The sequence below is a fragment of the Colobus angolensis genome, unplaced genomic scaffold (assembly GCF_000951035.1).
Source record: "Colobus angolensis palliatus isolate OR3802 unplaced genomic scaffold, Cang.pa_1.0 Scaffold110, whole genome shotgun sequence".
Taxonomy (NCBI): Eukaryota; Metazoa; Chordata; class Mammalia; order Primates; family Cercopithecidae; genus Colobus; species Colobus angolensis.
Genome location: NW_012112031.1, coordinates 315,051 through 324,976, shown reverse-complemented (window position 1 = coordinate 324,976; position 9,926 = coordinate 315,051).

Genomic DNA, 9,926 nt, shown 5'->3' with positions numbered 1-9,926 from the left:
AAAGGAAAAAAAATCAGATTAAAGGACATGTACATTTAAAATGTCGCCAGCTCTTGCCAAAACACCTGCTGCAGTTTGTTTTGCTGCACACCCCCATGGTGGGTGTGTGGTCACCCACCGCACATCCTCACTCACCCTGGGTGGTTTTTCCTGCTTATTGAGATAGAGGATGTAGTTTCATCTCTATCTGTAGAAACCCAGTAAGCACAAGTTCCCCTTTGGTTTTCATTGCACAAGACCAGCTGTGACCCAACTGTGTCTTACAAGACAGTGTTCTTAATTCAAGGTCTATTGAGTAAACACCCGTGCCTTTCCTCCTGGTCAGGGGTCCTCCAGTGCGTGGTTTGTGCCCTTCCTCCTGGTCAGGGGTCCTCCAGTGTGTGATTTCTTGGTTCGCTCAGGATATCAGTGATCATCGTTTGTATAGGTAGTGAGGTCACATTTTGCTGTTAAGTGGTTTTTCTATTCTTTGCCCCTTTCTGCAGCAGCAGGTGGGACGTCGTCTATGCAGTGCACTCAGGTGCAGACGGTATCGAGATAATTGCTTGAATTCTTGTGTAGACTTTTATAATTCTTCAGTAGAGACAAAAATCTTGGAATCCATGCCATCAATGTAAGAATGTTGGAATGCTGTTTTGGTTTGTTTTGTTATTCTAAAAGTCTGCCTTTAAATGTGAAGCACCAAATTCTGAAGGATTTTGCACCAATCCACACTATCACCACAGGGACAGGACAACTGGACATAAACATCTGTTTCCACCTAAAAAGACAGAAAGTGGACTTTGCCCAGCAGGTGAGACAAGAAAAGCCAGAGAGGCTTAAAGGCTTGTAGGTTCCTGAGAAGAAAGCCGGAGCCCCAGCACTCGGGGCCGACCCTAGTAGGAGAGAAACCCCCATCAGCTTGAGAGGATCCTAATATAGAAGCCACTGCCTGGGTTCCAGCAATTCCCCTGCGAGGCTGAAGCCCCCATAAAGAAGTTCTATTTTCAATAAAGCGCCAGGAGACGGAGAGTGAGGACCTGAGGGTGCTGTTCAGCCAGAGAGGCCTAAGGGGGAGGCCTCTGTGTACCGCAGAGACCCTCCTACCCCATCATGGGCAGGTAATGGCTGCTAAGAGCTCCCAAGCTCCCAGTAGTGAAAGGGCCAGCACATTGGCTGAGACCTGGATTTGGGACAAGCAGAATGCAAAACAGGCGGCTCATGGACACCAAAACAGAGAGTAGCACTGGGTGTGGTGGCTCCCACCTGTAATCCCAGCACTGTGGGAGGCTGAGGTGGGCAGATCACCTGAGGTCAGGAGTTCAAGACCAGCCCAGGCAGCCTGGCCAAACCCCATCTCTACTAAAAATACAAAAATTAGCTGGGTGTGGTGGTGCACGCCTGTAGTCCCAGTACTCGGGAGGTTGAGGCAGGAGAATCACTTGAACCTGGGAGGCAGAGATTACAATGAGCTGAGATCGCACCACTGCACTCCAGCCTGGGTGAGAGAGCAAGACTCAAAATTAAATTAAATTAAATTAAATTGCTGATAATGGCCAGGCAAGGTGGCTCACGGCTGTAGTCCCAGAACTTTGGAAGGCTGAGGTGAGTGGATCACTTGAGGTCAGCAGTTCGAGACCAGCCTGGTCAACATGGTGAAACCACGTCTCTGCTAAAAATACAAAAATTAGATTGGTGTGGTGGCAGGTGCCTGTAGTCGAACACTTGGACCTGGGAGGCAGAGGTTGCAGTGAACTGAGATCGCACCTCTGCACTCCAGCCTGGGCCACAGATACTCTGTCTTAAAGAAAAAAAGCAGAGAGTGGCACTCAATGGCCGAGCAGAACAAGTTACACATCCGTAGAGGCCAGGGGTGTGGGAAGATGAGCATGGGCCAGGTGCTCACCACCAGCCTCCCAGCCTTGCTGTCAGCATGCCAGATAAGCCTCCCAGGTGCCACCACCTTGGCCAAGCACCCCTCCCTTCTCTGCCTTGCCTTGCCTCTCCTCTCCTCTCCCTTTCCCTCCCTCCCTTCCTCCCTTCTTCCCTTCCTTCCTTCCTCTCTCTCTCTCTCTTTCTCTCTTTCTTTCAACAGAGTCTCACTCTGTCACCCAGGCTGGAGTGCAGTGGTGCGATCTTGGCTCACTGCAGCCTCTGCCTCCCAGGCTCCAGCGATTCTCCCACCTCAGCCTCCCAAGCAGCTGGGACTACAGGCACACGCCACCACACTGGGCTAGTTTTTGTATTTTTTGTAGAAATGGCATTTCACTGTGTTGCCCAGACTGATCTCTCCTGAGCTCTAGCAGTCCTCCTACTTCAGCCTCCTGAGTAGCTGGGATTACAGGCATGCACCACCATGCCCAGCTAAGTTTTGTATTTTTAGTAGAGATGGGGTTTCACCGTGTTGGCTACTAGGCTGGTCTTGAACTCCTGACCTCAAGTGACCCATCTGCCTCGGCCTCCCAAAGCGCTGGGATTACAGGCATGAGCCACCACACCCGGCCCTCATAGGGGTGTTTTTAAAACTTGATGTTTGTGTCTTGGTCTAGCCCTGCAGGGTTCAAGTTTTGTTTTTTGTTTTTTTTTTTTGAGACGGAGTCTCGCTCTGTCGCCCAGGCTGGAGTGCAGTGGCCGGATCTCAGCTCACTGCAGGCTCTGCCTCCCGGGTTCACACCATTCTCCTGCTTCAGCCTCCCGAGTAGCTGGGACTACAGGCTTCCGCCACCTCGCCCGGCTAGTTTTTTGTATTATTTTTTAGTAAAGACGGGGTTTCACCGTGTTAGCCAGGATGGTCTCGATCTCCCAACCTCATGATCCGCCCGTCTCGGCCTCCCAAAGTGCTGGGATTACAGGCATGAGCCACTGCGCCCAGCCCTAGGGTTCAAGTTTGAACCCTACGGGAAGGCAGACATAAAGGAAGCCACGGGGCTTCAGGACCACCCTACCCCTGTAACCAGGAGGACTGAGAGGCACTTTGCAGCAGAACAACCACAGCCTAGTGCCTGCGAGCTACAGGGGCCCTTTGCTACCACCAGCATTGGCAGCAGTGCCCAGGGCTTTGGGCAGTTCCTGGCAAGGGGCAAGGAGCAAAGGGCAAGGGGACCCTACCCGTGTGCCACTGCTGCCAACTCTCTCAAGTGGCTGCAGGGTCTGATGGTGCTCGCAGCAGGGGCACCCTATCGGAGGACCGTGGTGGTTCACTGTCACATACCTTAGGAGAACCAGAGGCCAGGACAGTGAGGGCTAGAAAAAGAAAATTAATAGCAGGCATTCCATGTGTGTGACCAGGTTTATTTATGAGCTTATGAAAGACACCTTTGGGGATTCTTATGAAAGACGCCTTCGGGGATTCCCAGACGTACTTGTCAGTGGTTGGAGATGGGGGTGGAAGTCCTACAAGGGAGGGGGGAGAGGGGCAACCACACAGCCCCAGTTGGCGCCAGGCAGATGTGGCCTGGGAAGAGATAAGACCCTCCCTCACCCCAAGTTCTCCCCCCTCTGGCTCATTCTCAGTAAAGACCCAAAACTGAAACACATTTCTTCAAAGCATGTAAATGTCTGCAGCAAGTATCACGTTGCGAACCACAGCTGCCTCCAGCCTGCAGGTATTCTGCTCTGAACTGGGGTAGGAGAGGGATACATGAAGCCACTGCGGGTCCTGGGAGTGACACAGCTGGTCACCTGTCATTGTGTGGAGCAAACAGGCTGCCTCCAAGGGCCCTCGCTCTCCGTCCCTTCCCGGCAGCCCCCGCATACTCAAATCCTCAAGGGGTCCTAGAGTACTGTGGAGACCTTTGAGCCTGCCTTTGGCGTGTGGCCACACAGACCAGACATTTGATCCCCAGAGATAATGACAGCACGCCCTTCTAGCAATTCAGCCCAAGAGCCAAGGGTCTTCAATTGCTCAACCAAGGGCTATTTTTCTGGCCTGCAAGTCCTCCTCCGGTGCGAATATGCAGAACAGAGCCAGAAGTGCAAGTGTATTGATGCAGCTCCAAGGAGGCCATGTGCCCCAGCTCTTTGCAAAATCCCATCTGGATTTATTTTGCAGAAGACAAGGAAGGTCCTTTTCTGTGTAACTAGGGAGCATTAGGGAGAATCAGCTCTTAGCTTACAAAGAGGCCTCCAGAGTGGAGCCGTGTTTGACGGGCATCAGGGGACTCCCCACACCGGGCACACTGGACTGACAGATGCCAGCTACACTTTCTGTCTGGGTTTGTGTCATCATTTGGGCCTGGCCAGACACCACGTCTCCAACCAAACTGATGGTCTCCCAACTGAGAGATCAGAAAAAAAAAAAAAAGCCAACCAGGCACGGTGGCTCACACCTATAATCCCAGCACTTTAGGAGGCCAAGGCAGGTAGATCACCTGAGGTCAGGAGTTCGAGATCAGCCTGGCTGATCTCAACATGGTGAAACCCCATCTCTACTAAAAATACAAAAATTAACCGGGTGTGGTGGCAGGCTCCTGTAGTCCCAGCTACTCGGGAGGTTGAGGCAGGAGAATCACTTGAACCTGGGAGGTGGAGGTTGCAGTGAGCCAAGATCACGCCACTGCACTGCAGCCTAAGCAACAAGAGCAAAATGCTGTCTCAACAACAACAACAAAAAAAAACCCCAAAAACAAACAACAAAACAAGCCAGCCTGTTCCTTCAGACCTGATAGTCCTGAAAGCGAGAAGTTTGGTAGCCCTGTGCCTCTATCTGGTTCAGGCCACCTTTGCGAGTTCCAGGGGCTCAGGGTTATTAATTGACCTCATCAACATGTGTGCGTACACTCATATGGGCTGTGCTGTGTCAGGTTTGTGTTTTTAATTCAATTTGCTTCTTTACTGAATATGACAGACCCCTTTCAATGTTCTTTGAAAACTATCACCTTAATCTAAAATAAGGAGCAAAATAAGTTTTTGTTAAAAACGTTTTTAGGACAGGGTCTTGCTCCACCACCCAGAAGTGCAATGCGTGATCATAGCTCATTGCAGCCTTGACCTGGGCTCAAGGGATTCCCCCACCTCACCTGCCTGAGAATCTTAGCTCACCCTCCTGAGACTCCGAGCTCATCCTCCTGAGACTCCGAGCTCATCCTCCTGAGACTCCGAGCTCACCCTCCTGAGACTCCGAGCTCATCCTCCTGAGAATCTGAGCCTCTACAGATACGTGCCACCATGCCAGGCTAATTTTAACAAAAATTTTGTAGATGACCGGACGCGGTGCTCACACCTGTAATCCTGGCACTTTGGGAGGCTGAGGCGGGAGGATGGCTTGAGCCCAGGAGTTCAAGACCAGCCTGGGCAAGATGGTAAGACCCTGTCTCCACAAAGATAGAAATAAATGTTAAAAAAATTATAAATTATGAAAATAGAGCAATAAAAATATAAACATAAATTATAAAAGTAGAGCTTTACAGCTGGGTGGGTGGGGGGTGAACTCCAGTGGTCCCAGCAACTCAGGAGGCAGAAGTGCGAGGCTTGCTTGAGCCCAGGAGTTCAAGGCTGCAATGAGCTATGATCGTGCCACTGCACTCCAGCCTGTGTGACAGAGAGAGACTCTGTCTCTATTTAAAAAAAAAAAAGTGTAGAGATGGGGACTCACTATGTTGCCCAGGCTGGTCTCAAACTCCTGAGATGAAACAATCTCCGCCCCTCGACTTCCCAAAGTGCTGAGATGACAGGTCTAAGCCACCATGCCCGGCCGTAAAGTTCTATTTTTCAAAAAGCATTTGGGTTGACGGGTGCATATCAAGGAAAGAGAAGACCTGGCTCAACAGCAGGCAAATCCACACATCATGAGCCACAGAACAACCCAAGACCTGGGGACTGGGAGCGGGAAGGTGTCGGGCACAGGGCAGCAGCCAGCATGCAGGGCCCAGCGTGTGTTTAATTCACTGGCGGGGCTTACTGTTTGTTTGATGACAAGCTGTTCCAAAACAGTACACAGCAGCGGTGTGGGGGTTCTGCCCTCTTCCTGTCTGACTTCACTCCCATTCGGGCAGTGGCTTAATTTAGTGCAGAAAAAAACAAAAATGCAGGACTGGCATTCATGGTGAGGCAGCTTTTGTTTCTCAGACCCTGCCGGGAGAGGCCTCGGGCCAGAAGCCAAGTCCTCTGAGGACACTGCATCTCCGTGACCCAGGCGGAGGGCTGATGGCCCCGCTCTGGAAGGACAGCTTTGAGAAGAGACCTGTCTTGTGCAAGCCCATGGTCTCCTGGGGCCTGTTCGTTTTGTCTGACTTGCCCCTGATTTCTAGGTATATCCCAGCTGTTATTCAAAAGCAGGCCTGTCTTCAGAGCTGGTAAAGGTAGAATGGGCTGCCTTTCCCAGGATTTTATTTGAGTTTCTTTAAGCAACGTCCTTTGGAAAACATGTAGATAAGACGCAGGATGATGATAGGCCCAGTAGCAAGGCCCTTCTGAAAATCCAAAGCAGATTAGCCGTGTGGACTCACTGCTCAGGACTATGGAAACACTCCTTACTTCCAGGGGCTGAGCCACATGGCTCTTATGTAAGGACAAAGAAAATCGCCTTCTCTCTCACCTAGAGGGACTCTCAGGCAGGTTGGAATTCGAGGAGTTCAAGAAGATGCCTCGGCCAGGCCACGGGAGCTCTCTGGGTTCCCCTCATGTCGCTTCCAGTTGGCTTAGGCTTCTCTTCGAGTTCTTTAAAGACAGGGGCGTGACCTTGGCTCACTGCAACCTCCACCTCCCAGGTTCAAGCGACTTTCCTGCCTCAGCCTCCTGAGTAGCTGGGATTACAGGTGCCCGCCACCTCGCCTAGCTAATTTTTGTATTTTTAGTAGAGACGGGGTTTCACCATGTTGGCCAGGCTGGTCTCGAACTCCGGACCTCAGGTGATACACCTGCCTCAGCCTCCCAAAGTGCTGGGATGACAGGCATGAGCCCCCAGGCCCGTTCCCCTCCTCAGCGTATTTTGATTGGCTGAACAGAACTCTGGGAGCCATGGGGGGTGTCAGTGTTTGGTGCAGCTTATTGGTGGGGTGGAGGCTGAACGGTTTGGGGGAATCTGCATATGGGACCCCGGTCTCCACCTCAGCTTCTCCATCAGTCTCAGTCCTGGGGCTGGATTCTCTCCAAGGCCCTCTGATTTCTTGTGTGTCTCAGTGCTGAGCATATCTGTAAAGAAGGAAGGCTGGGTGCGGTGGCTCACTCCTGTAATCCCAACACTTTGGGAGGCCAAGGGGGGAGAGGGTTAGATCGCTTGAGGTCCGGAGTTCGAGACCAGCCTGACAAACATGGCAAAACCTCGTCTCTACAAAAAATACAAAATAGCCAGGTGTGGTGGTACACGCCTGTAGTCCCAGCTACTGGGGAGGTTGAGGCAGAAGAATCGCTTGAACCCAGGAGTTCAACCCAGATTTAAGGAGGCGGAGGTTGCAGTGAGCCGAGATCGCACCACTGCATTCCAGTCTGGGTGACAGAGTGTGACTCTGTCTTAAAAAAAAAAAAAAGTCCGGGTGCAGTGGCTCACACCTGTAATCCCAGCACTTTGGGAGGCCGAGGCGGGTGGATCACGAGGTCAGGAGATCAAGACTATCCTGGCTAAGACAATGAAACCCCATCTCTACTAAAAATACAAAAAAAAAAAAAAAAAAACTTAGCTGGGCGTGGTGGCGGGCCCCTGTAATCCTAGCTACTCGGGAGGCTGAGGCAGGAGAATGGCGTGAACCCGGGAGGCGGGGCTTGCAGTGAGCCGAGATCGTGCCACTGCACTCCAACCTGGGTGACAGAACAAGAGTCTGTCCAGAAAAAAAAAGGAGGACACGCTGGGTGACAGGAACCTCTCCTCAGTGCCAGGGTGGCACCTTGGCAAGTCCTTTTAGTAGATCTGGCTTCCTGAACCCAGAGGACAACCTCAGGACCGCCATCTTCCCGGACACCTTTCCCAGTCTCACCAGGTTTCCATGCTTGGCTGGCAAATTCCCTCCAGTGAGTCCAGGCCTCACACTACCAACAAACCGTCTTTCTACAACCCCAGAAAGCACTGAGATTCCTCCTTTGATGCCACCTGGCTGTGCAGATGGTGGGATCCAAAGGGGTAGGAGGTACAGCTGTGTCCTTGCTTCAGAGGCCTGTGAACCAGAGTGACTCCATCTTGAAAAGGAACTGGGTAAAATGAGGCTGAGACTACTGGGCTGCCTTCCAGACGGTTCAGGCATTCTAAGTTACAGGATGAGATAGGAGGTCGGCACAAGATACACATCCTAAAGACCTTGCTGATAAAACAGTCCGCAGTGAAGAAACCGGCTGAAACCCACCAAAACCAAGATGGCCACGAGAGGGGCCTCTGGTCGTCCTCACTGCTACACTCCCACCAGCTCCACCAGAGTTTACAAATGCCATGGCAACGTCAGGAAGTTACCCTATATGGTCTAAAAACGGGAGGCATGAATTAGCCCACCCCTTATTTAGCACATCCTCAAGAAATAACCATAAAAATGGGCAACCAGCCCCCCTCGGGGTTGCTCTAAGGAGTAGCCATTCTTTTGTTCCTTTACTTTCCTAATAAACTTGCTTTCACTGTATGGACTCGCCCTGAATTCTTTCTTGCGCGGGATCCAAGAATGCTCTCTGGGGGTCTGGATCAGGACCCCTTCCTAGTAACACTTGCACTGCCCATTTGGCCAGGACTGTGCACTGTGGATTTTGTAATTTATTCCCGCAGACCCTGAGTAAATGAACCACCTCCCAGCACACAGGTGTGTGCTAGGATTTACCTTCTGTGGAGGGATGATGTTGCCTTTCTGTTCGCTGCAAGCTGTCTCGGATCAGCTGTGTGACTTAGGGCAAGTGAAATCCCTCTCTGTTTCCTTACGTGAAAGTGACAGGTGAGGGACCTAAGTGGAGGGAACTTGGCCAGCGAGTCTCTAAGATCTACCTGCTCTGAGTTTCTGAGTTTAACAGGTCTGTCCCAAGCAGGACAAATATCCTTCATCTTTGCAAGGATGTGGACTGAGCTGCCACGGTGTCGGCCAGGGACGTGCAGGGTGTGACTCCTCTTCTGAGCTGTCCTGTAGGTCTGGGTGAGGTTCCAGCTCCAGGTCCTCGGCTGAACACCCACCCATCAGAACCCCCAGGGAGGGCTGCTGGTGGAGCGGGGAGTCCCCGCACTTTCTGCTGACCTCGGAGGCCTGTGAGAAGAGGTACTGGATTTGGGAACAGCCCAGTCCTACACCCCGCAGCTACGGAGACGGGTTCCCGCTCAGGATAAGGCTTCGTTGTCAAACCGAAGGGCTGGGGAGAAGTGCTGTCTGGTTTTCAGAAGGGATTCTCCCAGGGGTGGGGCGGGCAGCGCGGTTAGCCCCTGTGAGGGAAAAGCTCTGGTCCCCACTGGGCGGCCGGCGGCCCTGGAGGCAGCCCGCGGTCAACCTGCTGAGCTTGTCCACGAGCCTGCGCCCGCCGCAGGTCTCTGCCCTGCGCGTCCTGTGTGGCCACAGCCTGTCCAGCCGAGCACCGGGGCCACCCGCGCCTGCGGAGCCCCTGAGGACAAGCCTTTCCTCCGGGACGGGCAGGAGCGCCAGAGCCCCCCTTCCTGGGCCAACCGGCGGCTGCGGCCATACGAAGCGCATTAACTATTAATAATTTCCAGTTGTTTGCTCGCTGGCTTCGCCCGGTTCCCCAGGCCTCTGCGGGATGGGATCCTGCTCCGTCTGGCTCCCCCGACCGCCAGGTCGGAAGCTGTTAGCGCCTCCCGGGTCCCGCTGGGACAGGGCGAGGGGTCAACGCGCCCCCAGAGCCCCGGCGTGAGCGGGTCCCCGCGTCCACCTGTAGCGCTCCCGGGGGCCAGACCGGGCTGGGGCGTTTCGTGCTCGGCATCGCCAGCGCGCGGGGATCGGCTCCTGCTCCGTCTGGCTCCCCCGACCGCCAGGTCGGAAGCTGTTAGCGCCTCCCGGGTCCCGCTGGGACAGGGCGAGGGGTCAACGCGCCCCCAG